Source organism: Dermacentor variabilis, chromosome 5, assembly GCF_050947875.1.
Source record: "Dermacentor variabilis isolate Ectoservices chromosome 5, ASM5094787v1, whole genome shotgun sequence".
Classification (NCBI taxonomy): domain Eukaryota; kingdom Metazoa; phylum Arthropoda; class Arachnida; order Ixodida; family Ixodidae; genus Dermacentor; species Dermacentor variabilis.
The window spans coordinates 13,601,631-13,624,977 of NC_134572.1; the positions used below are offsets into that span (position 1 = coordinate 13,601,631).

The following is a 23,347-nucleotide window of genomic DNA, read 5'->3' on the forward strand; positions in this document are numbered from 1 at the left end:
GGGAAGAAGTTGTGCGTCACCGAGAATGACTCTTGAACCTAACGTTGGCCCTGGATGGGTCTCATATAAATAATCGCTACGAACGACTTCCTGACAAGTAACGCTCTCAGGCTCCAACTAGACTACAGGAGAAATCTGCAGCAATCTCAATGCTATTTCCGGGTTCTTAGAGCTTGTAACACAAACGCTTCTGCATTCACTTTTCTTGGGAGGGAGCGGGAAGGAAGAGAAAACGGTCGCATATTTCTTGAATAGCGAACAGCTAAATAGGACTCTTCTCTTGCTTTGTGCAGATTAACGTCCTCTAGTACTTACCTAGAGAAGTGTAACTTGAAGTAAGATGTAGGCACCGGAATGCCTTGAAGAGTACTTAATTTACACCTTAGTATTATGCAAACGAGACCCAATGGGGTACCGGAAAGCTTTACGGACTTTTGCCCTTTACGTCCAAGATTGCTGTTAAATAGACGCAGCGCAAATACTTCGGAGGTTTTCATTTTGGAGGCTTTCAGTACCTGCAACAAGCCATCGCTTTTCTTTAGAACAACTAAGTCTAGGCCGTCTTAAAACACAGCGCTCAATTATAGTATAGAAATGTGCTGACTTTAATAAGAAGTTGGAGACGTTAGCCTGCCTGATGGCCAGGCATATTACTCCAGCTGCTGGCTTAGAAGTCGGGGCGAAGAAGTACGCAACGCACAGAAACTACCATTCAGTGTTAAACATGTCGCCATGCTCCAAGCAACCTCGAACCAACGACATGACGGTAAAGAAGTAGCATTCAGGGTAACGAGAAGCTTTAAAACTAAGAGCCAGTATTGTTCCACAGTGGCAAAATCTGTAAGTGACCTGCCTTCATGGTCCCTTTGTGCTTTTGAAGAACAATGACGAATGGCTACCGTCCTTCCTCGTCGGAAAGTTCGGCAGTCACGAATGTGAAGCTTGTGAGTACAGAGATACGATTGTACAGCTACTCTTCGAGTGATTTCTCTTTGGTGCGTGAAGGGAAACTGCGCTATCCAAGCCATCCAGTCATGGAGAAAAAAAATTCCTTGGACTTTCGTTGCAGGTGATCGTAGCCCGAGTGATTATAAATGCACCGCGGCCTTGTTTGAATATATTCAATCACTGACTGCGTCAAAGATTCCAATCGTTCCCAAGTGCCTCATCCGGTGCGCGCGGTCAGTTCTCTTTACTTTTCTCTTTCTCCTTATATCTTCCACCATTGCTGCTCCCCTTTAGAGCGGAGCTACCGAACGTTCGGTTATACTCTGATTAAACTATCTGTGCTCAAGCTTCGATTTTCCATTTTTTTCTTTTTCTCCAGAAAACATATTTGGGCGCTAAAATCTTCTACGATATATCTACGCTACTTAGTAAGAACTAAAACACTTTATTTTAACATCAGACATCCAACCTGCATCACACTATAAGCAGTATCTGTATTCTATAAGCGTCCTTCTTAAATAGTGGCTTAAGTTTCACGGACCCCCCACCACCCTCTTACACTTCTAAATTGGCGTATTCACGGAGACAATGTAGTCTGTATATATAATGCATATGCTGGCTTCGACTGGAGGTAGGAAAGAATTCTACCTAAAAAGAAAGAGAGCACACCAAATTTTCTTAGAGAATTGGTTGAGCGTTCCATGGTCATTCTTATTTGGTTAGTTGTTTGCTGCCTTCATTGTTCAACTAGCTCAAGTGAACAAATCGGTCGAGTTTGCGGCTCAGCAGATTTGCCTGTGCTATATATTGTCAATCTTTCCCACAGAACGCTTGGGCAAACTTGATGCAAAGAGATTTCTTTGTTCAATCTCTAGAAATCAGCGTCCGAACCCAGAGATTCCCCACTGATCTACTACCTGTAATGTCGTATCTAAGTATAAATAGCAGGGCTGTGCGAAGGGTAACTTTCGACACCGAATCGAATACAATTTGAATAGTGCCGGAAGCAAATTGAATATCGAATATTATTTGAAAAGTTAGCGAACCATGAAGAAGATGAGGAGGAGGAGGGGGGTGGGGAGGAAAACATTATTCTTGTCCTGTACAAAGTGTTGCCACCTGCCTGGCTAGTCCCATGTTGGGACCAGGGGGAGCCATTTCTACCATTAAAATAAAACGTCCTAGTATATTCTCAACTTGCAAGTTCCAGTCGTTATATTTCACTCTATACAGCGTAGTTTATTAAAATCCCGAATGGAGCTTTATGAGCAATGAATTGTTTATTCACATACTCAAAACTTAATGGTGAGTGCCAATGGTATAGTTTAGCCGGAATAACTGGCTCCCTGAGCGATCTATAGCGTACTCCACTATGAAACTTCTCGTGTTTTAATAAATGTTTACTATTGCCACCGGGATTCAATCTATCGCTCTTTGACTGCAATTTTATGACTGATCGCGCACAGTTGACAATCTGAAATATTCGAGAACTGTCCGATAAATATTCGTATTTGCAAACAGCGACTAATCTCGGACAGGGCAGTATTCGATTCGTTATTCGAAAACTTCGAATATTTGCACACTCCAAAAAAAAAGAAAGGAAAGCAGCGCCCCTTTCGCCAACAAAAGTCGTTTCTCTTTCATATTCCTGTTATTTTTCCTGCGCAACGACGTACAAGACTAGACAAGATATATCATTCCTAAAAAAAGTGGGTTATCATCGTACAATGCCTCATAAAGGACGACACAAACTTGCTGAAGCCTGCATGATGACCCGGTTCTCCAAGTTCGCTCGTCTATTTTTCCTTCTCCTTCAGCCGCCATATTCTTGTCAATTACAGCAGAGACTGCGGAACAGCGCTGTCGGCGCGGTCACGAAGATAAAAGAAAGAAAACGAAAGGAACTTTCTGCTTGTGAGCGCAAGTTGATGCCTGTTTACTTCGGCGCTGCATGTAGCATTCGCAAGTGCAGACGACCGTTTTTTCATAGTCACAGAGCCAGCACACCAATTTCAGACGCCTGTTTGTACATAGAACCATTGCATACGCTTGCAATAACTCCAGTTTTATAAATCTCTTCCCTGCTTTTTCTCACCAATAATCTTAACGTCTCTTATTTTGACTGCTGACCAGCTTATCCTTCCATCTTCTTTTATTCCCAACGCACATTCCCTGTGGATCTTGGCATTTCATTACGATGTGCTGAGTCGATTTCTGGCTTTTATTCGTTTTTCTTCTTTTTTTCTTTTTACAGCGCACAGATGACTCATCCTGTGGCGCATATTTTCTCTCCAGATTGCGAATTTTTTGTTCACAGGGAGCCAGCGTGCGCCTCAAATAGCAAGACACTGTCCTTTGCGTTACCATACAAATGTTCCCTCCTGATTTCTTTCTTGCTGTGTTTGTAAACCTCCATGGCCTTTTTACTTCCATTCCTTGCATCCAACTTACCACCTCGGCTTCTCTCACTTTCTTTTTACATGACACCTGGTTGTCTATTTCCCTGTGGATACGTTGCACCACCTAGCGGTGCCGGCGCATATTCCGCGCGTGGTGCGTGTGGGAACATACATTCAGACAAAACTACGCGAATATATATGACATGGGTTCGATTCAGCCCAGTGCAATAGAAGTGTTAAATGACCTTTTTTGTCATTGAAGGGCGGCACATGTCACTTACCCAGGGACCAAAGTTGGCCCGACGGCAGGTTTCAAACCCTGTTTCCTCAGCACGGCACCCCTATGCTGCACCCATTGGCCTTTTATTGACAGCAGATACAAATACCCGTGAGAAATCTTTGTTTTCTATCTAAATGTGTAAAATTCATTGAGGCTAAGCATATTCTGCAAATAGAAAAACATATGCCGATCCCACGGACTGTGAAATCGACGTAAGTGAAGCTTTGTGTGTTCTTTGCTTTGATTGACGGTAATTAGCGGTGTTTTTGACGGCGAATTTTTCATTTCTTCAGCGTTCAGTGCAATACCAGGGTGCTGAGTTCATGGTAAATGTTGCTTTGCGTGCACCACTGCTGTTTTTCTGCGCAATACACACAACACACAGCGAGACGTGTTTGCTTGAGGCGTTGTTGTGCGCCATTGTTCATAACCTCCGAGAAAGTTAGTATTGTCATTCTTTCACACAGCACATCGCACCGTGGAAGAAGTGTTAATATTTAAATGAATTGTGGGGCTGTGCGTGCCAAAACCACAATCAGATTATGATGCACGCCGTGAGTGCCAAAACCACAATCAGGGGCCGTATTCTGCAGCGGTTCGTTTTGGAACCGGTTCCTTTTGGCTGTTACGTCAGGATTACGTCACTCGGAGAAAGAGTGGAACGGGGCGGCGTGAGGGGAACCAATCAACGAGCGGCGGTCTGCCGGAAGATCACGTCATCATTTTTGTTTGTACTTGGGGGACGGTATAGCAATTGAAGGATGTTGCTGGTTTGATAAAAAAACATTGGTTTGTATAGAACACTTGCAAATATATTTTAAGTAATAAATGTGAGCTTGCGGCGCAGACGGCTACTGGGAGTTGTAATTTTATTTGTGTTGTTATATTATTTAGTCGCTAGGTGGTGTGCCATACGTTATGCAAACAACTTGCCTCGCTTTGTTTACGTTTTGGACTTGTTCGCGCACTGAAACCGAAACGATGTCGTCGCACAAGGACAGGCGGCTGGGTCCTCATGTTTCAGCGAGGCAGCGCGAAATACTCGTTTCATTTGTGGAGGAGCACCCCTACCTAGCAAAGGCGCCGTGTGTGTTGGGCCAGCAGCTGACGGCGGCTTTCTGTTGCGCCGTGAATGGGAATCTAACCCATCCTTTTTCTTTGCCCACAACCGTAATGGCCTTGGTGACGGCTGTAATGATCCGGTTGACCGAAGGCTGCGACAGTGCAATCGCTTCTTGATTCCCGACGCACTGTTGAAAGCTCCCGGTGGCAAAAAAAAACGCAGCGCGCACAGTACTTTCATCGTAGTGTCGACACCACGAAATCTTTGAGGTCCGAGATGTTCTTCCAGCTCATCGCAAAGACGTTGCACTATGTCTTTGGAGAGCCTAAAATGCCTTCGAAACTCTTCTTCGGCCATGCCGAACGCGTCGCGTCGTTGCCTCTCGTCGCGTCGTTGTCTTTCGGCGCTCGCCAGCAGCACAACCTAGCACAACCAAAGGAGCCGCCATTGCCGTCTCTGTCTCGTCTCGTTTAGGTGCCGGCTCGTCAGCTGGCGCGAGACTAGCCGGCAGCCACGGTTGCCCTAGCAACCCTCGACATCATGCTCGCCACCGCGCGCGACCCTCGAGCGAACCACTTCTGCGCGGTTCCTCCCGTAGCAGGGAACCGGTTCCTTTCCAGATGACTGGCAACCTATGTGACGTCATCAAAATTTGTCGTCCCGCCCACCAGCGATGACGACAACGAAGCGCCGACCAATGGCAACAACCAAAAGGAACCGGTTCCAAAACGAACCGCTACAGAATACGGGGTCAGATTATGATGCACGCCGTAGTGGCAAACTACGGATTAATCTTGACCTCCTGGTTTTTTTTTAACAAGCACTTAAACCTAAGTACACGATCGTTTTCCTATTTCACCGCCGTCTAAATATGGCTGCCGCAGTCGGGATCGAACCCGCGACCTCGAACAATGCCATAAACGCAAAGCTACCACGGCGGGTACAGAAGAGCTGTATTGAAGTGCGACGCCTAGACTCTACAGCGCTACGATGTCGCCTCGACGCTACGGTGCCCTAATGCGGCTTTGAGTCTGCATGCCGTGCGTCAGTTGTCCACTTGACAAATTTGCAGGATGTTTATTTTTTGCAAATAGCAGAAACGTACCGCACCGTGCCTTGAACTTAAATTTATCCAGTTTATCTGCAACCGCCTTTGGTGTCTAGTAGTAGCTAGGGTACCTCGGGGGAGCGCGCATCAAGGCACCAGAGTATATAGCATTTCCTCGCCTTCTCATGTCCTCTTTTCCCTCTCCCAGCCTGTTCCCATGTACGCGAGTTGCAAGCGAAGAACTCGATGATTTTTATTCATTTGTTTCGTGGCTGTAGATTTTACGCTTTCTCTGTCACCTCTACCATTCTATATGCCTAGTATTCCCCTATGTACGGTTGCACGTTAGTAGAAAAGTAAGCGCTGCAGTGTCTGTAATAAATTTGCGGGGAGTCACGGGTAATTACAGCCGTCAAGAGGGTATTCTGGTGACGTCCAGGGAGCTCCGGAGGGCATTGTGCACAATCGACGTAGTACCAAGGTCCAAACGAGTTTCTCGCGTCGCCTTTACTCTCTGCCACGCTCCTGCCATGCACACGTATATACACGCTCTGAACCACCTGCGAGCGTGGCGTGCAAGGCAGTAGCAGTAGCAACAGCAGCAGCAGCAGCAGTGGAAAACTGGAATACCAGGCAAAAAAACTGGAAGTGTCATTCACCGCAAGCCACTTAAGGTATTGTTTAGAAATTGTATAGACAGCGCTCATCAAATGTAAACCACCAGTGTACATTTGATTTGCTTTACATCACCTATGTGACACCACAGAAGCTGGATATCTTGCATCGGTCCGTCTCCACTTACCATTCTTTCAAAAGAAAACGAGTCGTGTGTCAAACTTCTTCCTCGCCCAGTGTTCCTGCTCTATACCAACAAATGACCCTTTCTGCCTGCCTGTCATTCGAGATTGGCCGAAGACATTTAGCCTGTAATTTCCTACTCACTACCAGAATTCAGGAAGGAAAAAGTCGTAGTTTCATCCGAAATGCGAAGCATCGATTGCGACAGCAAATTAGTAGACAGCTTTACGAAGTAAAGATAGTATTTACCGGCCGTGTAAACTTGGAAACATTCGCTTATTAACTAAATTAAGAAACATGGCGTCAGCGCGCACAGGTAAATATGAACACATCACACTCGATGACCGCAGAGAGTCGCTGTCGAAACGCTGACGTGAAGAAGCGCGGCAGCAGCAGCGAGCGAAGTCACATTCATGCTGTCTATCACTTCAACGCAAACTGAGCGGCGAGAACACAGATATGAGCCTCTGCATATAGCGCCCTGCAGCGCTTTCGCGCGGCCGCGCAATGTACGCAGTTGCTGCCGGAGTAGAATGCCGCCCTGCCTCCCCGCTTTCCTCCCCTGCGTGCGCGAGATTGAGCCGGGATCGTCTGTTCCCCTTGCGCGCGGTCGCGAAATACGCAGTTGCTTCCGTAGAACAATGCAGCCCCCCTCCCTCTCCCATCCCCCCCTGGCCTTTCGCGCGACAGAAGACAGGGTGTTTCCTCTCAGCTGTCCTCCCTTGCGCGCGCTAGACCGAGCCACGATCCTCGGCTCCCCTCATGCGCTTTCACTCGCACATATAATCTATGGCGCGCGACGACGCTGTTATCGCCCTTGGTCTTTATACAGAACATCACAACGATGCCGAAAGACGGCAAAGATGCGATTGCAGCGCCATATAATTGAAATCGCAATAAAAAATTTGGAATGTTGCCTAAACGGTTAGACCATGAACCACCCAATAAATCAAGTTGGCATTGGTCGGAGAAAACGCTTAGACACACACACACACACTCACACACACACACACGCACACACATGCAAGGAAGCATAATGTATGCATGCATGCATACATACATAGTGATCACTTTTAAGCTTCATGGAATTTTGAAAAATAGACTTTTGCAGACAACATAATTCTAGTCATTGATGTAGAGAGGCGGACATACTTGCACGAGAAATCGAAACGCATACTTCCCGAATTAACAAAAGTCCACCAATTATCTCCTAAATTAATTACTTTACGTGCGATATTGCAATTTACGAATTGTAGCCAGTGAGCTTGCAAGGCGTATTCATTTCGAATGAATTTCCAGAATGACGTCATATATATATAAAGAGAGAGAGAGAGAGTTTTGAGAGCTAAAACAAGGTTCTCCATGAAAGGAGCGAATTTAACGCGTACATGATTCGAGGGCGGCACAGAGAGGCTAATATGCCCTTCTCACCTCCCGATTTCATGAGCCACGCTCTGTATTTTGGCGCAGGCTGCACGGAATTAGTATTCCTCTCCTAACAGCTGCGTAGGCTGCGGCGCTCCGCCGGGTAAACACACCGCGCGGGCTCGCCGCGAACCTGGGGGCTCCTCTGTTTATTTACCGAAGGAGTGCCGGGGAGGCGAAGACAACAAGGGCAGAAAGGTTTACGACCGCGCAGGGGCGAATTTAAACTCGTAAAAAGGGCGGACGTGGCTGCGGTAATAAAGCACGAGGTCGTCGTTGAGTCATCGCTTGGGAGGAAAGAAAATTGGGCGAACCCACGCTCAAATCAGAACACGCGGAACAGAGACAAAAAAAGAAAAGAAAGAGGAACCGTTATAGTAGTGGCTATAAAGATGTTGCGGTGTATGAAGCAATTGGCCCTGGCATATGTCGCTCGCGCATACCAGTACCAGTAGCACACAAATAACATACGATCAGCATAAATATTTTTAGTGTTTACAGTCATCTACAGTGCATGCTCTGTAAGCTACCTGATGACGACACGTCTGCCGTTTACAAAAGTTCTGACCTAAGTAGTAATAATTCTCGCGTAATATCTAGCACACACGAAGTACGAACTCTTGCATGGAAAACACGTTGGTTGCATGAACTAACTGGCGGACCTTGGAGCATTTGTTGGTAATAGTCCCGCAATTTTTCTTGCTGAAGATTTCTACTCAAGTTATACATATTCATCGACATACTGTCATCAGCTGTCAGTTAATATAATTGACCAGGGATGAACAACACACGGCAAGCGGGCCTCGTGCTGATTCTTTACCGGCCCTTGTACTTATACTTACACGTACTTCATAGGCGTTACACTCAAGTGATTAGGCTAGATCGATCCATAAACGCATACCTGTTCTGTGTTTGACTCTAAGGGTGTGATGACAGACAATAAGAAATTAAGTCATACCTGCCGAATTTACGAATCGAGCGGCACATACATGAGAAATGTAGCATGTTCTCTTCAACTTCAATACAGCAGCAAACGCGTCTTCCATTAAGGGAGAGACAGAGAGAGAGCAAGGACAGGAAAGGCAGTTAGGTCAACCAGACGAGCACCCGGTTTGTTACCCTGCACTGAGGATGGGGGAAAGGGGTATAGAAAGAGGAAAAGATGGGCAGAGGGAGCACTGATTGCGTATGGGAGGATGCACGGGGACACTATAAACGGTCTCCTAAGCCGATGTATTTCAAGTGGTGTACTAGTGCACGAATCACTTTTCGTACCAGTGACGGGTGTGGCCATGGTCCGAGTATCTTTGACGCGAAGAACCGTCTTGAGTCCAACATCTTTAAAGTTGTCCTCAGAGACAGGCATTGTACGTCGTAGCGAAGGCAGGTACACAATAGGCGCTCGATGGTTTCCTCCCACCTGCAGGAGTCGTACATCGGGCTCTCGGCCATTCTGATACAGTAGCGTTAACGCGACTCCCAGCCACAAGCGGCATAGCAAGGTTGTTTCGCAGTTGTAGCCTTACCATGAGGTCTAGTTTATGCACTCGGCTATGTAAGGCACTTTAACTCCAGAAATCTTGCCATAGCCTCAATAACCTTGGCCACGAGTTATTTATTCCCATGCTCATCACGAAGAAGGTGATATACACGTGGAACTAGTAGAGCTGGTATGTAAGCGACTCAACTGCTGTGGGCACTTAACAAGCATAAACAGAGGTGATAGTTATGCTAAACTCTCGCAATCATCTCGCAGAGAATCTCAAAAAGCGAAACTGGACAGAGAGAGAGAGAGAAAACAAGGATAGGAAAGGCATGGAGGTCAACCAGAACAGCATCCGGTTTCCTACCCTACACTGGGTGTGGGGGAAAGGGGAATAGAGAGAGGAAGAAAGGCACAGAGTAAGCACTGAGTACGTGTGGGAGGGACACCATACACAAGGACACTATAAACGGTCTCTTAAGCCGGTGTACTTCAACTACTGCACTAGTGCACGAATCGCTTTTCGAGCCAGTGATGAGTGTGGCCACGGTCCGAGTATCTTTGACTCGGTGAACGGTTTCGAGTCTAGTCGGCGTAAAGTTGCCCGCAGAGAGAGGCGTTGGACATCGTAGCGAGGGCATGGACACAATAGGAGCTCGATGGTCTCCTCGCCCCCACAGGAGTCGCACATCGGGCTCTCGCCCATTCCCATACGGTAGGAGTATGCGTTCGTGAACGCCATTCCCAGCCACAAGCGGCACAGCAAGGTTGTTTCGCCGCGAGAAAGGCTAGATGGCAGTTGTAGCCGTAGCATGGGGTCCAGTTTACGTATCTGCAATTGAAAGCACTTGAAATCCAGAGATCTCGTGACTTCTTGCGTGCCAGTAGGCGAAGTTCTCTGGCAGCGTCCGACCTCGCTATAGCTGTTGGACGCGTCTTGGTATCTTCGCGGGCACACCGGACAGCCTTGTCAGCTGGGTTGTTGCCGACGATGCCACAGTGAGCAGGGATCCATTGAAATATAATGTGGTGTCCTCGTTCCAGAGCATGGTGGTGCACTTCCCTGATGTCAGATGTCATCTGCTCGTAAGTTCTGTGACGTAATGCACACTTGATGCTGTGAAGGGCTGCCTTAGAGTCACAAAATTCGACCCATTTCTCTGTTGGCTCTTCGGTGATGTACATCATAGCGGCATGGAGAGCTGCAAGTTCTGCCGATGTAGATGTAGTCTTGCGCGACAATTTGAATTTAACTGTAACGTCCTTAGCTGGAACGACGAACGCGGCAGTTGAGCTGGTAGGTGAGGTCGGACCATCGTTATATATATGAATGTGGTCATGATACGTCTGGTGCAGTAATAGGAGCGTAAGTTGCTTCAGAGCCGGCGCTGGATGATTGGACTTTCTTGTAATTCCAGGAATAGCAAAATTCCCTCGAGGCTGTCGCAGGCACCACAGGGGAGAGGAAGGCTTCGCCGCCGGTGTAAAAGATCCCGGTATGCACTCTTGATGAGCGCTAACCACTCGTGAAAAGCTCGCTTGAGGTCTCTCGACTGGTAGGGACGCCAAATGATGGTCGGGGATCCTTGACAGATGGCGAATGTGCGCTCTGAGAGAGTCGACAGCTACATGTGTCTGAATTAAATGATCTCCCGCGATGGCGATTGTTGCTGCTGTTGAGGTGCACCGAGGCAGCCCTAAACACGTGCGTAGGGCTTGACCTTGTATGCTCTCCAAGGCTCGAAAGTTCGTCTTGCATGCATTTCACAACACTGGTAGGCTGTAACGTAGGAGTACGAGAAACAAAACCCTCTACAGCTGCAAAGTAAAATGGACTGGTGTACCCCAGTTTTTCCCGCAGAGAAATTTGAAGACCTGAGCAATGGCGACTAACTTCTTCTTCAGATAGACACAGTGAGGGCTTCACGAGAGGCTGCGGTCAATGATGACGCCCAGAAAGCGATGCGTCGTAACATAGGATACAGCTTCACCACTGATGGATCCAGGATACAATAACATTTGTTTATGCGTAAAACCAAGTAATGTGCACTTTTCAGTCTGCACACTGAGGCCTTGTTCTCGGAGATAAGACGCCGTCATGGTTGCCGCCCGCTGAAGCCTGGCTCTTAGCTGAGGGCGAGTCACAGCAGAGGCCCAGATGCAAATGTCATCGGCGTATTTTGAGACATGAACTGACTGCAGTAGGTAATCCGCTAGCCCTACCAGGACGAGGTTTAACAAAATAGGGCTCAACACTCCACCCTGCGGCACACCACGGCAGATGTAATGGTCTGAAGTTGGGCCGTCTTCGGTCTGTAAAAAAAAACGCCTCGCAGTCAAATAGTCCCGAATCCATTTATATATCCGGCCACCAACTCCAACAGCCTCAAGTGAGCTCAGTATGGCCTCATAGGCGACGTTGTCGTATGCTCCTTTTATAACCAGAAAAAGTGCGAAGATAGGCGCTTGATGCTTTCTGATGTTGGACCCATGTTACGATGTCAATGACGCACGACGAAAGCCTGTCATGGCGTCCGGATAGATGTTGAATCGTTCTAGGTACCATTCCAAGCAAGCAAGAATCATTCTTTCCATAACTTTGCCGAGGCAGCTCGAAAGCGCAATCGGACGATATGGTGAGAGCTCAAGCGGACACTTTCCAGGTTTCAGAATGGGGATCAAGCGGCTCGATTTCCATTGTTTGTTTAGGATCATTGTTTGGGAAGCCAAGACTCATTGTAGTAGTTGAGCAGCTCATCACGTGAGTCATGTCCAAGGTGACATAGGGCAGCATACGTGATGCCATCAGGTCCTGGTGACGAAGAACGCCTGCAGGTCGCCAACGCAGCATCGAGCTCTTCGAGTGAAAATAGCACGTTCCTTTCTGGTACGCGGGCCTCAGGGATGTCATTCAATGCTGCGTCCGTAATGATGGCCACGGACCCAGCAACCCGTGCACAGAACTCTTCAGCCACTTGAAGTTCCGAGCGGAGTTGGTAGAGGGCCAGAGGTGCGAAGGGCTTCCTTTGATGCGGAGATGAGCGAAGACCCCAAACCGATCTCCATATGTGCGAGAGCGATTTTTGGGGATCAAGCGACTGACAGAAACTTTTCCATCATTATGTTCTAATTTATCCATGCAACGCTGGAATTTCTTTTGTAGGCGTCGTGAAGCGCTCAGATCCAAGACGGACTTCGCGCGCCGATACCTCCTCTCCGTCTGTCGGCGTGCCGCAAACATTCTCTCCAGTTCCACGTCCAAGTCTTTTCGCATTGCTGACGTTGTAAGCGAGCAGATGGATGTTTTCAATGCCTCTGCGATTGCTTCTTCGATAGTGTGTGAAAGGCCTTCCCGACATGTGTCATCCATATCCATCTTAAACTTTGACCAATCAACTGTACGCAAGACAGTAGAGGAGCGTTGCTCAACTCCTCTAATCTTTATGTATGTTGGAATATGGTCACTTGCATGTGTTTCTATGTACGTAAACTATTGGACGCTCGAGGCAAAGCGCCGTGACACCAAAGTTAAGTCCAAGCAGCTACTATAGATCGTGCCTCGTAGAAATGTAGGGCTGCCGTCACTCACACAGCACAAATCATGGTCGCAGCAGCCTTTGGAGTCAATTTTAGTGCTTCCCCATAGCTGGTGATGCGCGTTGAAGTCACCTGTGATAACCCAGGGGCCACTGTTCACTAGTAATATTTTCTTAAGTCGTTCGCCGTCAAAGTGATCCGCTGGGGATATGTAGGCTCCAATTAGTGTAAATGACACATTCTTTTGGACATTTAGGCAGACGTATTGGTTGTCGTCATGAGGCTCTACCACGTTGCGACATATGTTAAGTCCGTGCGGATGTAGATGATCACTTTCGTACTCGCACCGCATGTGGACGAGACGAAAATTCATAACGCACAGTCTGAGTGGAGTTGATGTATTTGGTTCGCAAATGACTAGTATGGGGAAGCGATTTGTAAAAATGAATTGGCGAAAGTCTGATGTACGGGTCCTTAGAGCCCTGGCATTCCACTGAAAGATAGACGCACTTTTAAGTTCAGTGCGGAAGGGGACTATTGGTCGAGCCATGATGCTTAAACGATGCTAGCAAGCACTGGATTTAGTGCATCCAGTATTTGCAGAGCGCTTCGAGCTGCTGGTGTTTCCAGCTTGTTCAGTATAATGCGCATTGTATTAATTAGCGATTGCAGCATATCAGCCACCTGCCTGTCTTGGTCGCGCAAATCGCCGACAGTAGACGTCGGGGGTTGTTCAGCGAAAGTTTGCTGTGATTCTGTTGGTGAATGTCGTCGTTTCGGCAGAGCCGGCCAAGATTCGGCGGATGTGGTCTTCTCAGCGGACTTGCTCTTCGCGGTCCTTTCCACATTGTCTGACCTGGGCGGTGGAGGAGGAGGTGGTGTTGTAGGAAGTGGCATGCGCCTTCCTTGAGGAGCCCTCCTTGAGGAGCGCCGGCGACGTGAACGTCGCGTCCTGATTTTCTCGGCGGCGTCGCGATGAGATGAATGATCTCTCGCCATTTCTTTCAAGATGACCATTTCCTTCTTAATATGTGGGCATTTCTTTGATGAAGCTTCATGTTATCCTCCGCAGTTTGAACATTTCATTACAGTCGCGCCACATTTATCTGCAGCGTGGGGCTCTCCGCAGCGGGGGCATGCTGCCCGATTTTCGCAGACGCTGCTCACGTGTCCCAGTTTCATGCATTTGCGGCACTGAAGAGGTTTTGCATTGAAAGGCCGCACTGCATGTCTGAAGTGTCCCACCTTAACATGCGAGGGTATATATTTACCCTTGAATGCTATTTTCACGCAGCGTGAACTGCCTAGCCACTTAACATCAACGATGACCTCATCATTGGCTGGCTTGATAAGAATCAGCAAATCGTTATTAAGAATGGCGACGTCTACGTCTTATATAACGCCGGTGACTGCGTCAGATCCCAGAGAGATGTAAGAGCGCACTTGAATGCTGTCGAGGTCCGTTACGCTGCGTAGAGTGGTCAAAGCAGCCGCATGCTGGACATCAACCGCCAGTAGATTTTTTCGGGTGTTCACTCGAACGTCCGATATTTCATTTGGCACCAGGGCTTCCAGTGACATCAACACAGATTGCCTGTTAATTAGCTTCATGTTGACGGTGGGAAGCAGGGGCACAAATATGATGGTATTGGCGTCCGGCCTCTGCGTCTCTCTCACTGTTTGCGTGCTTGACGATGAGGACGTCCTGGTGTTCCTTCTCTTCGCCCTGCGGCACTGCACAAGTCGTCATCGGAAGTGTCGTAACTGCTGAGAGAGTAGGCATGGGTGTCCTCGCTGTCGGTGTCGCTCTGCTGACCGATCCGCTTCCTGGAGGCGGCCGCCGCTGACGCCGCCGTCGCCGGCAGACGTGCAGGGTCGTCCACTTCCATCACGACCGGGCAGGGAGCGAGGACCAGCGGATGAACTTAGGTTTTACCAGAAATAAACCGGAGCTAGAAAAAATAGCGCTGTATCCGCGAAACCGGAGGCGCGTTAAAGTCACAATGGTGATGGTACCAGGTGATGTTGCAGCAGGCGGGGTTAGCCTGGCCTACATAGCCGGCGCTCGTTCCACCTGAGCCTCATATAAGAATTGAGATCAGGGGTGTATCAACAGGTGTCGACGAGCCTCATGTCTCGCAGGAAAGCCATCAGGAGTCGTTGCACTCTCTTCCTGATTGCCGCGGGCCCTCCGGGGAAAACCAAGCCTTGAAAGGTACTGGGCGTAAGAGCACTATTTTGCAAGCTGTCGACCACCGCTTTTCTGTCTGTGTGGAACTGCGGGCTTAGCCAAATGAAATGTTCAATGCCGCCGATATCACCACAGAAGGCAGACAGCGTGGAAGCGCAACGTCCGGTCTTGAATAACGCGGTGTCAGTTCTGACGCGGCGCAACAGCGTCGCTTCCTCGCGAGTAAGTCCATGGATCGCACAGGCCTGATGTGGAGTCCTGTGGGTCGCCCTAAAGTGATTGCGGATTGAATCCTTAGAGTTGTGAAAAAATGTTTGGCGCTCTCACTTTTGCGACACATGTCATCACTATTGGCGGCGAGGAGTTACGGAGTCGCCATCTATCGGAAGTGCCTCGCTGGCGTAGTATGAGGGATCACGCGGCGCGCTCCTCATAGGTTTCGCTGTCAGCGCTCACTGAAAACACCCCGCGCGACCTCTCCAGGACATTTCTGTAAGTACTTTCGAAACGACATAAGTTTTTTACTGTCTAAATAATTATATTGGGTAAACTGAAAGCACACAAACGTTTACAGACGCTATCTCTTTACCGAAAACGTACAGTCAATACCACTGCGCGCGGTCGCCGCGATGGAGTTTCCCGAACCGGCTTCTTGCGTGAAAGGTAGGTAAACGCTGAAAGCAAACTATGTGAAATATGTTCTTATAGTGTTTGTATAACTAAATGGAGCGTAATAGAACGAAGCCTCAATGCAGCGATCGCACAGATTCGCAGCGACCGACTGCGCGTCTGCATGCTTGTCCGCGCACTGTTTCGCTTTCGCCGCGTGCGCGTATTCGCACCGTGCCATGAGCTTTAGGCCGCAGAATATGAGCATTTGACAGTATACAAGCAACCATTGTTGCGTGGGCGCTGTCAGAGCTGTTCAAAAATAATTTCATTTTAGAGACTTCGACGCCTACGGGGACTGGGATGTGCCGTCGCGACGATTCAATCTTTTTTTTCTTCTAAATCCTTTGACCTTTCAAATATTATTTATCGAGTTGCGTCGCACTGTATGTTTATCGGTGTTCTCAGCGTGCGATTTCCCGCTGCTCCTTTTTTGTAATTCAGGGCAATAATTTATAACACAAACATGACCATATGCCATGCTTTATTTAAATGTGCTTCTTACCGCTCCCTTTCCACACCAGTGAACTTGCCAGTATCTATAGCATCGACAAGTTCATAGACCAAACCGTCATGATATTAGTCGGGCAGCGGATTCGGGCGAGCGTCTCAGTGCGCGTTTTCTGAACATCGCAAACCCGGCACCGTAGCAGAAATCTTCCTCGCGTCTGTGCTTGCTGCATACCCGAGTTGTAGCCGATGACTGTTTGCCGGTTTTATGTTTCGCTAGCCAAGCTTCACGCAGCTTCTTGTCCAGCGGCTACGTGTGAATAAGGCTGACACCGGGCTCCATTGCGTACGTCCGGCCCTGCGGCACCGAGCAGTAGCCTACCATGTTGCGCGCCTTCAAAGGCAGCCACTACCTATTGTAGTGCTTTCAAGCGTTGTAAAGGAGACACTCTAAGCGGGGAAATTTCGCCACTAAATGAGGACCGCAGCGTACGAGGGAATTGAAACTCGTTTTCAGCTCGCTTCGGCGCTCCCGAAGCAGCCGACACGGCCGCTATGTCCACGTGATCCCTCCTAGCACGTCACGCCGACGGTGGCGCCAGCTTTTCCAGTGGTGGAGCTCGAGGCCAATAGGCCTGCAGGAGCGTCAGCTTTTTGCTTCCGTCAATTCCTACGTCGCATGGGACCCATTGGAATTTTAGGCTAAATTTCTCGATCATGAGATTTTTAATCAGCCCCAGAGATTGCCTCGCAAACTTCTGTCGAGGTAGGCCAAGATGTGCTCGTTGTAACCCTAACTTTGAGTCTCTCAACACTGGGACATTTCGTCAAGAATAGGGCCGTAGTTATCGCAAAGCCGCAGTAGTTGTGGCGCTTTATACTGTTGTAGAAGAAACTACACGATCCCGACGGCCAGACCAAGTCACATCAAGGGAGGGTATGCAGAATGTCGCTGTGCAGCACCGACCCGTCTGTGTACACTGGTAAGTGGCTTTGATACATTGTGCTGATGCGGTCCCGTACAAGAAATTTTGCTTTGGCAGTTGGAATGGTGCATTTTACTGGCAGTTGGGGTACACTAAGGCTGCAGGTAACGTTCGAACAGGAACATATGGCAGCTCAAGACGGCTCCGTTTCAGACATTCCAATCCTAAAATGGGAAGGTGTTCAGCGCCGAATGGAAATGGAAGCGAGTTTGTGCGCTTAACCACCGGAGAAGCGCCGTGCCTGCGGGTGACTTACCCAGCATTAATAGCAGCGTCAACAAGGCCTGAGGTGACAAAAAGTGCAGTGAGCAATACTGTTTAATTAGTATTAATCAGTAACCTTCTAGTTTGAAACTACCCGAGTAAATCCCATCGCCAAGCGAAGTATACTTTCTATGTACAGCATCTAAGCGCTCGAATTTACTCGCCGATAGTGATATCAGCGGCAGCTGACGGAGAATACAGCTTGTTATCAGTGCAGCGTTCCGTTTAAACATGGACATAGGATTGTTTCCCCAACGTACACCTGCCATGCGACAAAGTGCATTAACTCTGCACTGGTGCAATCACAACTTTCGACCGCGTGTCGCCACAGTAGCTTGCTGTCGATGATGACGCCCAGGAAACGAACACTATAGTTGCACGACAAATGGAATGGCCTCTGATATTCAGCGTCAGGCACGATGACTACCATCTCACTCCCGAGAAAAGCATGAAGGCAGATTTTTCCGCTGATAAACATAGCTTAAACGTCGATAAGTGGCGTTCAATTATGGAGATTGCGCCCTGGGCTAACCGGGTTAAACGTTTGTGCTGGTACCCTGAGATCGGAATACAGATCTGCGCAGATGGACACTTTTTATACCGCCCAACCTACTTTCAGTGCGTCTAGAACGCTGGTCATGGCGACGTTAAAAGGCAAAGGTGATAGAACACTTCCTTGTAGAACGCAGAGGGAAATGCGTCGCTTTTCGCTCACTATATTTCAGAGCTGAACCGGAACACATAGAACTCTGAGAAATTCATGTACGAATCGAAGGCCATTGCCCGGGACATCTACGGCTTGTAGTCCATTGATGATGTCTGTAAAGAACACACAGTAGTATGCGTTGACAACGTCTTTAAAGATTTTAGATGACTCAGAGAACTGCTGAGATAGTTGGCGATCCAACATAATCTAGTTTTGCCCCAAGACCACACACACAAGAAAGGAGACAACACGGGCGACTGTTTAACTGCGACTGTTTAATGAGCGTAAAAGCATCCTTCAAATATAGCAGTCATAGATCCGAGCGCATGCGCACGCGTACAAGGCACCAAGTAGATTCGGGTAAAAAACATGTTATCTGAGTAAGCGTGAAATAAATTCCTGCTCTGCCTCATATAGAAAAACAGATGTGTCACTTACGCCATTCAGACCAGATTTTCAAATGTAGAAAGCTTCCAAATTTTCACGTGCCATTTGTTGTTTGCATCTCCCCAAAATACCCACATCTCGGAGGCGTGGAGTACTATCGGTGCAACATCTGCAGTGTTCTACTAGCCTGTTAACAATCGCTATTTTCTATATCTTTTGCATGTTCCCTAAGTCAGTCATTCACGCAACGCCCCGTCTGTCCAACACAAGTTTTTCCGCAGGGCAGGGGAATTTCATAAACGACGTTTGCGGCACGCTTTATGAGAGGCTGGGCATGCCTTTTCTGAGAGCTATCCTTTTCGTCTTCGCAAGTTATGCGTCGGCTCAGCTGAGCTAGCTCTTTGGGAGCTGATAACACTACCGGCAAGTTGTAAAGCTAGGTTAGCCATTTTTTCGGGCAGTGCAAAACCCTGTGGATGTAGGGAACCACTACAGGCCACTCCTTGCTGACCAATTCCTTTCTGCTGGCGCCAGCTTTTATCTTCAGAAGCGTTGCTGCCACAGGGACCAAGACCGACTCAGGAAAACCAGCTGCAAACAGCCTGCCTAGTTGGTTGTCAAAGCTACCTTGTATCTCATGCACACGCGACTTCCGGAGTGACAACTCCAGTGAAAGGTTTGCGATACCTCTTTTTACTACTTTCGACTGGCCGGAATTATACGGCAGGAATCCTTTTGAGTACGACGGGTAAAAGCTCAGCAAATATGCCCATCTATAAATTTCAACCGTCTATCTAAAAATTATAGCCTGCCATTAACCGGCAGTTCATGCGTAAACAATAACCCTTTTACGAGTTTTATAATCTCATCTAAAACACTGTTTACCATTGCCTCATTAAAAACAGCCTTTTAACATTTGACCAGCAGTTTTTTTCTGCAGAAAGCCGGCATTTGTATAGGATCCTGTGTGGCGCCAGTATTGTGTAATATTTTTCTCTCACAAATGGATCAAGTTTTACATCCGGTTTTACCGGCTAGGCACGTTGTTGAAGTTTTTAGATACGTGGTTGACTTTTTTTATATTTTTTAGTAAGGACGGAAGTTTGAACTTCGAAGAGAATGTGCATGATATTTTATCCATATTCCGACAACATGGAAATGACTTGCAATTCACCATTGAAGTGCCTGAGGGGAACCACCTACAGTTTCTAGATATAAATATTGAGTTTTGTGCGGATCGTGTTTGTTGGGCATATGCACCTCGTGCAAAGAAAGGGCTTCTGCCATACGACTCCGCCCATTCGAAATTAATAAAACAGGGGATAGCTTCACTTTTACTGCAATCCGCCCTCGCAAAATCGTGCCCTCACAAGATGCAGCTTAGCTTCCAGACCCAATTGACCAGGCTGTCTTCACCTGGATTCCCTGACTCGACTATGGTGGCAGTCGCTGAAAGCCTGCTACAAAAAAAAATAAAGAAGAGTGCGGCTGTGAGAGCTGGGGAAGATCCCCGTCGAGATAAGGTGGCGAGGCCTGTGGTGGTGCCCTATGTACACAAGATGGTCCACAATTTAAAGAAGGTTGCTAGCAGGCATGGGGTGCCGCTTGTGTTTTCAGCCCCCCGAAAGCTAGGAAGCCTTTGTTTTCGTATCGAAAAAATACGAGACGATAAAAATGGATGCGGCACCAAGCATGCGCGACCGTTTATGAAGTGCACCGAAGGCGTCGTGTACGAAATCTCCCTCTCATGCGGCCGCTCCTACATAGGGCAAACTGGGCGCTGCGTTAACGACCGAATTAGGGAACTTGAGAGAAATGTACAGCAAGATAAAGAAGGGCCAAACATTCCGAAGCACATTAAGTCCTGCCCGTCACGCTCTTGTGAGCCATGCTTTGCAGCGGCGCGAATTCTGGCAAAAAGTAAAGATCAAAAAGCTCGGGAAGTAATTGAAGCTTTTTTTATCGGTAAGAAAGGAAGCATGTGCGTCAGCGACCCGTCAATATCTTTATATATGGCTGAAAAGAAATATTTAACCAGTTCGCTTCCATATCAATCTTGATGTGATTGTGGTCCTTGCGTCTAAGACGGGTATATAAGTGTGTGGTGTGCCTCCGAATAAAAGCAGTTGTAAGTGGCGCTCTGTCCCGTCTCCTTCCTTGTGTCGCGTGTGTTTTCGCGCCTAGTACCCGAGATGAATTGTGACCAACTCGCCCAACAAGACGTCCTTCTAAAAAAACTGCCTTTGCCTGTTTAAAGTAACTAAGAAGTCGTCCATGTAAATAAACATTTTAAGGACTTTGTCACTATTAAAATGATTAAAACGATCCTGTAAAGAGCGATCGATGAATGATAAAAAGACATTGCAAAGTATAGGGGCTATGCAAGAGCCGATGCAAATGCCTTTCTTTTGCAAGTAAGCTTGCTCGTCAAATATCATAAAAGTGTTGAGAAGATGAAATTCTAAAAGGGCTAAAAAGTTATCTGCAGTGATACCAGCTGTGTTCCGGAAAAATAAAGGGCCGCTTTCGTCTATGCAAACATTTAGAGCCAAATAGCTCAGAATGCGGCACTGAATAGAATAGCTCCTCCACATCAACAGAAAAAGCATATCTTATGTCACTATTCTCTGCGAAAAAAAGGGCTACATCCCCCGAAGTTCTTGCAAGGAAAGGATCCGTCGTTTTCAGGTCCTTCAAACTTCTCTGCAGGAACCTACTGACGCAGTGCTACCAGGTCCCACTTTCATTTACAATCGTACGAAATGGAGCTTCAGGTTTGTACGTTTCAACACTATAATTACGCCCACTCGAATGTAGTAGAGAGAAGCATTGCAAACCTCTGCCTAGAGTCGTCACTCCGGAGGTCGTGTGTGCATGAGATGCAAGCTAGCTTTGTCAACCAACTAGGCAGGCTGTTTGCAGCTGGTTTCCATGAGTCGGCCTTAGTCCCTGTGGCAGAAATGCTTCTGAAAAAGATAAAAGCTGGCGCCAGCAGAAAGGAATTGGCGAGCAAGCAGTGGCCTGCAGTAGTTCCCTACATCCACAGGGTTTCGCACTGCCTGAAAAAAGTGGCTAACCTATACAACGTGCCGGTAGTGTTTTCTGCTCCCAAAGAGCTAGCTCAACTGAGCCGACGCATAACTTGCGATGACTAAAAGGATGGCTCTCAGAAAAGGCACGCCCAGCCTTTCATAAAGCGTGCCACAAGTGTCTTTTATAAAATTCCCCTGCCGTGCAAAAAACCCTATAATGGACAGAGGGGGCGTTGTTTGAATGACCGACTTAGGGAACATGCAAAAGATATAGAACATAGCGATGGTTAACAGGCTAGTAGAACACTGCAGGGCTTGCACTGATAGTACTCTACGCTTCCGAGATGTGAGGATTTTGGGTAGATGAGGACAACAAACGGCACGTGAAACTTTGGAAGCTTTTTTACATTAGAAAACCGGGTCTGAATTGCGTCAGTGACACATGTGTTTTTCTATAAGGCCGAGCAGGAATTTCTTTCACGCTTACTCAGATAACGTGTTCTTTAATCTACTTGATGCCTTGTGCGCATGCGCTCGGATCTGGGACTGCTATATATGCAGGATGCTTTTACGCTTATTAAACAGTTGAAGTAAGCGCCCGTGTTGTCTCCTTTCTTGTGCGTGTGGTCTTGTCGCAAAACTCGTTTATTAGGTCCCTAAAGGTGACGAGTGTCGAGTAGCCGTCGACGCGATGGTCTTGAATCACTGTCTCTATTAGTCAGTATTAGCAATAGTACGTTTATAAATCTATTCAGAATGGGAAAAATGCGTTTACAAAGCAATTGTCTATACCTGTGTGGAATTGATAACAATAATTGTTGTCCTTGTTAAAATGTTACAATCAAAACGACGCAACTGAGTGTACGTCTACGTCATAGGCGCCCTGTAAATCTGCTAACGCCACAAATTGGCGAACCGCGCTAAATGGACCTTGTAAGCGAGGTCGGTAGCTGGCGTTATTGATAAACTGGCCAGCGAGCAGATCTCCCTGCCAGCAGAGTCAGATAAAAAATATAAATAAAGAAAGTGAGAGCGGCCAGGTTCCTGGGCGGGTGCTGGTGTTCCGGTGAGACGCCGCTGCGTATAAACAGGCGGCAAACCAGACACAGTCCATGCACCACTCCTACCATTATGCAGACGCCAGCCGCCTTCCAAAGGAAAAGGTAACAAACGACTTCGCGCGCACACGCGAATATTGCGTGGGAGGGTGGGCTCGGGGCAACTCGCACACTGCCGCGAAAGGGCCCAGAGTGCGAGCATTGTCGAAAACACTCGGCGGTCCAAGCGTGTAAGTAAAGAGCACGGCACAGAACTCGCACCCCACTTCCCTGGGCGGCGAGTTGTTCAATTAGGGAAACTAGAATTCCATTCTATTTTCTTTTTCCTGAACCGCTGGGCATCAGTGATTCCCAGACGGCGATACGAAACTTCGCCAACGGTCGAATCTCCCGACATACACTACAACTCCTAAAATTGGCTAATAACCCCGACGAAAGTGTCCATCTTATCTGGACACCCACTGACACACTACAAGACGGTAGCCATGAGGCGGCGCACGGCATGGCTCGAGAGCTTACAAAGCGAGCCTCGGTTAGCCCCACCTCACCGACTACTGACGAGTGGGAGTGGGAAACTTGAATGACCAGATTTCACGAAATTACGCAACACGACAGATTGTAGA

At 47.9% G+C, this 23,347-nt stretch overlaps 1 protein-coding gene across 5 annotated transcripts in view; it reads right to left on the bottom strand.

Annotated features, from left to right (window-relative positions):
- The window catches only part of Dgk (diacyl glycerol kinase 1), a 650,907-nt gene that overhangs the window by 334,911 nt on the left and 292,649 nt on the right, over nt 1-23,347 (bottom strand). The gene's annotated exons all lie outside the window — the stretch shown is intronic.